General features: G+C 44.0%; 1 protein-coding gene across 1 annotated transcript in view; it reads left to right on the top strand.

Annotated features, from left to right (window-relative positions):
• Positions 1–6,388, top strand: part of dysf (dysferlin, limb girdle muscular dystrophy 2B (autosomal recessive)) — a gene marked incomplete at its 3' end in the record, with an annotated part of 99,793 nt that overhangs the window by 22,232 nt on the left and 71,173 nt on the right.

Genomic DNA, 6,388 nt, shown 5'->3' with positions numbered 1-6,388 from the left:
TCGACTATCAAAGAGGAAGAGCTTTCTTTCCATCTCATAACTCTTAACCATTCAGTTAGTACTCAGACAGAGGAGTCAGTGTTCGATCATTTTGAGCTGTATCTCCTCGTATTAAATCCTGCCGTATCGAAGTGTCTTAATCAGTTTCTTTCCTTCCATCTGTCTGCGTCTAAACTTCCATGGTATCATGCTTTATTATTAATACGAGTGTTTCTGTTTGTCTGTAAACTTATGGTTGGTTGTCCTTGTGGACGTGTTGATTCCCGTTTCATTTCTCACTTAATCCTCATACTGCAACTTACTCCTGACATACTGTACGTAACTAGTGTGTTGTCATGCATATTAAAAGCATGGTGTGTGTTCATGTTGAAAGTCTAAAGCCCCACTTTCAGGGACTCTACCTTTCTTTGCCCCAAATTTGACATCTCACAACCTTTCGTTCCCCTCTTCCCAGTCTTGGTTTGTGTTTATGTACCCCTGTGACTACTACTGCTTCCCCTCCACACACACACACACACACACACACACACACACACACACACACACACACACACACACACACACACACACACACACACACACACACACACACACACACACACACACACACAACCCTGGGCTGTTTGTGTTGCTGTTTACATGAGCTAATGGGCTGCTGGGAATGGACGCTAATTGAAAAGGTCTCCATGGGTGGTGTGTCTGTACAGGGTGTGTATTTGTGTGTGTGAGTGTGTGTGTGTGTTTGTGTGTGTGTGTGTCACTTCCAAGGTTAATTGAGGGCTGGTGGGAAAATGCAACTTAGCTTCTGTTTACTCTATCGCTAACGGCTCCACAGAGACCCTTTACCCGGCTTGAAATAACAAACTACTCATTGTGTGTGTGTGTGTGTGTGTGTGTGTGTGTGTGTGTGTGTGTGTGTGTGTGTGTGTGTGTGTGTGTGTGTGTGTGTGTAACTGCACATGTATGTGTGCTTGTATGCATTCCTTCACATTGTAAGTTGTGTGTGTGTGTGTGAGACCTGGAATAACAAACTTCTCCGAGCGGTGTTCCCAGCCTTCCGTCTCAAGCTCGGCATTCCCAAAGTGATGATGTCACACACACACACACACACACACACACACACACACACACACACACACACACACACACACACACACACACACACACACACACACACACACACACACACACACACCCACACACACACACACACACACACACACACACACACACCCACACACACACACACACACACACACACACACACACACACACACACACACAGTATAAAATCAATGCCTTTTCTCTTTATTTTCTTTAAGTTAGATATACTGTAGAAATGTTTGTAATTACATTTCAAGTGTTGTTACATTTATGTCCATTGATTCTTTGTCACCGGCCTTCAAAGCATGCATTCATGATTGAAAGTCTATGGTGAGCTTCTAAATGTCTTTATAACACTTCTCTGTGCAGCAACTATAATACATTTGAATCTGCGTCTCGATCTGTTCCGTGTTGGATCTTTGTAATTCACCAAATTGGACTCGGAAAGTCCCTGAACATACTTTTTCAGAAGGTGCAGGAACCCGAAATAGGGAATACGCACTCCTTCCTTCTTCAAAATGCATTTTCAATCGTCTACTTTTCTGTAAGTCATTTTCGGCTGATTCCCCAAAAAATGTAAGCGACATTTCTTATACTTAGTTCTTAGGCCTGAAGTTTAGATTCAGTTTACTCGGGACCAAGTCGATAGAAAACATAAGATCCGATATTTGTTTCAGGCAATGTGGATCTTAAAGTTAAAGTAAATTCTGCTCTTAAATTAGCATCCTGATTTACTTGTTTGTTGCTGGTAATTACATCTGCATAAAACAATGAACCAGAAGCAGAAGATATGCATTAAAGGTCTCCTATCATCCTGTTCTTCATCAATATATCACAGGTCTCAAATATACACAGAACCTGTCTCTGATTGGCTGACACACCAAACAGATCATTGCAGCATTACCCATAATCCCCTCTGTTTCAGCCCTGTTTCCAAAGTGCTGATTCTCTGTCTGTTACTTTAGATGAAAATAAGGAGCCCCTCCCCACGCCCCTCTGAGAGACATTTGGTTAACAAGAACTCAATGGTGCTCTAGGAGGAGATTCAGGTGATAAGGGGGGGGGGGGGGGGGGTTACCTTGGTTGCTGATTGGCTAATGCGGTGGTTCCCAAAGTGGGGGGCGCGAGAGACCAGGGGGAAAAATGGTTATTCAAAAAAAGATTTTAAAAAATAATAATAATTTGAAAAATGATTGATTCGAAAACAATATGATACAGTACTATCACGTCTGGCCAGAGGTCGCGTTAACCGAATATTTTCCGTCTATGACGGATTTTTTTTAACAATGACGGACAAATCTGAAAGCAGTCCGTCATTTTGACGGATTAGAACAAACTCGGAACAGCGCCAACGTTTCCCCGCAGCGAGGCTCCGGTGTTATGCCGTGTTATGCATGCCCTCCAAACCTAACTGTGCCGTACAAATCATTGAAATGTCTGTGAGTTTTGGCTTTACGCTGTGCACGCTCCCGCGAGGTGCAGCAGCCATGCATAACACGGCGCATGTGAACTGTTCCCCCCCCCGTTTGACAGCACACGAGCATGCTTCCCCCCCCCCCCCTCGTCAGAGTTGTGTAAAGGCCGACGGGTAATTCTGGATGTTTTAGAGAGAGAGAGATATCGTTGATGTTAGCTTCTGGTGCTAGCGAGCTACGCTAACAGATATAAGAAGTTTTTTCAACAACAAGGTGGAGGAGAGTCCTCTCCTGTCAGACTGAGAGACTCAGTGAGCTAAATGACTCTCAGTGTTATCTCAGTGGGTCTCAAACGTTTTGGTCACCATTAATGTAAACAATTATTTCCGAGGCACACGTTTATATGATCATTATAGTTATACAAAAATAAGAGAAGAAATTAAAAACAGGTATGAAATACTATATGACAGTAAAACAAGAATAAAGTTTAAATGGGGAGTGATTTGTAAAATATCCATAAAGAAAAAGTAAATCTGTTTCCAGTTCTGTTTCAAATGGATGTTGAGAGATGTATCCATAGATCTCTTCATGTTGCTCTCAAAGTGCACCAGATTGATGCTTTCAACTTCAATATTTAAAAATAAATCTTCCCGGGGGAGCATGCCCCCGGACCCCCCTAGGTGAGGTCCACACACCACCTGTAAAAATAGCACTTTACCCCTGCTTACACCTATATGCCTCGAGCCTTCATTGTAACAGTCACACTGTGTGTTTGCGTGGGGAGTGTTGCAGTAGAACATTCCTCTGTAGCGCTGGTACATTAATGGGAAACCCTAAATATTCGAGTACCCTCTATGGAACGTCAAGCTACCCCACAGTACCCCCAAAAGAAATATCTGGCGCCGCCACTGAGCCTGACTATTTGTGTTGGGGGGGGCCCGACTTTTTTTTTTCTCCAAAGGGGGGGCTGATGTAGAAGAGACATGAAGAAGAGGGGACACATGTTGATGTTGAAGAGACATGAAGAAGAGGGGACACATGTTGATGTAGAAGAGACATGAAGAAGAGGGGACACATGTTGATGTAGAAGAGACATGAAGAAGAGGGGACACATGTTGATGTAGAAGAGACATGAAGAAGAGGGGACACATGTTGATGTAGAAGAGACATGAAGAAGAGGGGACACATGTTGATGTAGAGGAGACATGAGAAGAGGGGGACACATGTTGATGAAGAAGAGACATGAAGAAGAGGGGACACATGTTGATGTAGAAGAGACATGAAGAAGAGGGGACACATGTTGATGTAGAAGAGACATGAAGAAGAGGGGACACATGTTGATGTAGAAGAGACATGAAGAAGAGGGGACACATGTTGATGTAGAAGAGACATGAAGAAGAGGGGACACATGTTGATGTAGAAGAGACATGAAGAAGAGGGGACACATGTTGATTGTAGAAGAGACATGAAGAAGAGGGACACATGTTGATGTAGAGAGACATGAAGAAGAGGGGACACATGTTGATGTAGAAGAGACATGAAGAAGAGGGGACACATGTTGATGAGAAGACAGAAGAAGATGGAACATGTTGATGAAGAAGAGACATGAAGAAGAGGGGACACATGTTGATGTAGAAGAGACATGAAGAAGAGGGGACACATGTTGATGTAGAAGAGGACATGGAGAAGAGGGACACATGTTGATGTAGAAGAGACATGGAGAAGAGGGGACACATGTTGATGTAGAAGAGACATGGAGAAGAGGGGACACATGTTGATGTAGAAGAGAGATGGAGAAGAGGGGACACATGTTGATGTAGAAGAGACATGGAGAAGAGGGGACACATGTTGATGTAGAAGAGACATGGAGAAGAGGGGACACATGTTGATGTAGAAGAGACATGAAGAAGAGGGGGACACATGTTGATGTAGAAGAGACATGAAGAAGAGGGGACACATGTTGATGTAGAGGAGACATGAAGAAGAGGGGACACATGTTGATGTAGAAGAGACATGAAGAAGAGGGGACACATGTTGATGTAGAAGAGACATGAGAAGAGGGGACACATGTTTGATGTAGAAGAGACATGAAGAAGAGGGGACACATGTTGATGTAGGAAGAGACATGAAGAAGAGGGGCACACATGTTGATGTAGAAGAGGACACATGAAGAAGAGGGGACACATGTTGACTGTAGAAGAGACATGAAGAAGAGGGGACACATTGTTGATGTAGAAGAGACATGAAGAAGAGGGGACACATGTTGATGAAGAAGAGACATGAAGAAGAGGGGGACACCTGTTGATGTAGAAGAGACATGAAGAAGAGGGGACACATGTTGATGTGTAGAAGAGACATGGAGAGAAGGGGACACATGTTGATGTAGAAGAGACATGGAGAAGAGGGGACACCATGTTGATGTAGAAGAGACATGAGAAGAGGGGGACACATGTTGTTGTAGAAGAGACATGGAGGAAGAGGGGACACATGTTGATGTAGAAGAGACATGGAGAAGAGGGGAGCACATGTTGATGTAGAAGAGACATGGAGAAGAGGGGGACACATGTTGATGTAGAAGAGACATGGAGAAGAGGGGGACACATGTTGATGTAGAAGAAGAGACATGAAGAAGAGGGGACACATGTTGATGTAGAAGAGACATGAAGAAGAGGGGACACATGTTGATGTAGAGGAGACATGAAGAAGAGGGGACACATGTTGATGTAGAAGAGACATGAAGAAGAGGGGACACATGTTGATGTAGAAGAGACATGGAGAAGAGGGGACACATGTTGATGTAGAAGAGACATGAAGAAGAGGGGACACATGTTGATGTAGAGGAGACATGAAGAAGAGGGGACACATGTTGATGTAGAAGAGACATGAAGAAGAGGGGACACATGTTGATGTAGAAGAGACATGAAGAAGAGGGGGCACATGTTGATGCAGAAGAGACATGAAGAAGAGGGGACACATGTTGATGTAGAAGAGACATGGAGAAGAGGGGACACATGTTGATGTAGAAGAGACATGAAGAAGAGGGGGACACATGTTGATGTAGAGGAGACATGAAGAAGAGGGGACACATGTTGATGTAGAAGAGACATGAAGAAGAGGGGACACATGTGATGTAGAAGAGACATGAAGAAGAGGGGACACATGTTGATGTAGAGGAGACATGAAGAAGAGGGGGACACATGTTGATGTAGAAGAGACATGAAGAAGAGGGGACACATGATGATGTAGAAGAGACATGGAGAAGAGGGGACACATGCTGATGTAGAAAGAGGACATGAAGAAGAGGGGACACATGTTGATGTAGAAGAGACATGAAGAAGAGGGGACACATGTTGATGTAGAAGAGACATGAAGAAGAGGGGACACATGTTGATGTAGAAGAGACATGAAGAAGAGGGGCCACATGTTGATGTAGAAGAGACATGAAGAAGAGGGGCACATGTTGATGTAGAAGAGACATGGAGAAGAGGGGACACATGTTGATTGTAGAAGAGACATGAAGAAGGGGGGCAGATTGTTGATGTAGAAGAGACATGAAGAAGAGGGGACACATGTTGATGTAGAAGAGACATGAAGAAGAGGGGACACATGTTGATGTAGAAGAGACACGAAGAAGAGGGGACACATGTTGATGTAGAAGAGACACGAAGAAGAGGGGACACATGTTGATGTAGAAGAGACACGGAGAAGAGGGGACACATGTTGATGCAGATGAGACATGAAGAAGAGGGGACACATGTTGATGTAGAAGAGACATGGAGAAGAGGGGACACATGTTGATGTAGAAGAGACATGAAGAAGAGGGGACACATGTTGATGTAGAAGGAGATATGAAGAAGAGGGGACACATG

Source organism: Gymnodraco acuticeps, unplaced genomic scaffold (assembly GCF_902827175.1).
Source record: "Gymnodraco acuticeps unplaced genomic scaffold, fGymAcu1.1, whole genome shotgun sequence".
Classification (NCBI taxonomy): domain Eukaryota; kingdom Metazoa; phylum Chordata; class Actinopteri; order Perciformes; family Bathydraconidae; genus Gymnodraco; species Gymnodraco acuticeps.
The sequence above is the reverse complement of the archived record's forward strand: the minus strand, read 5'-3'. Positions and strand labels throughout refer to the sequence as shown.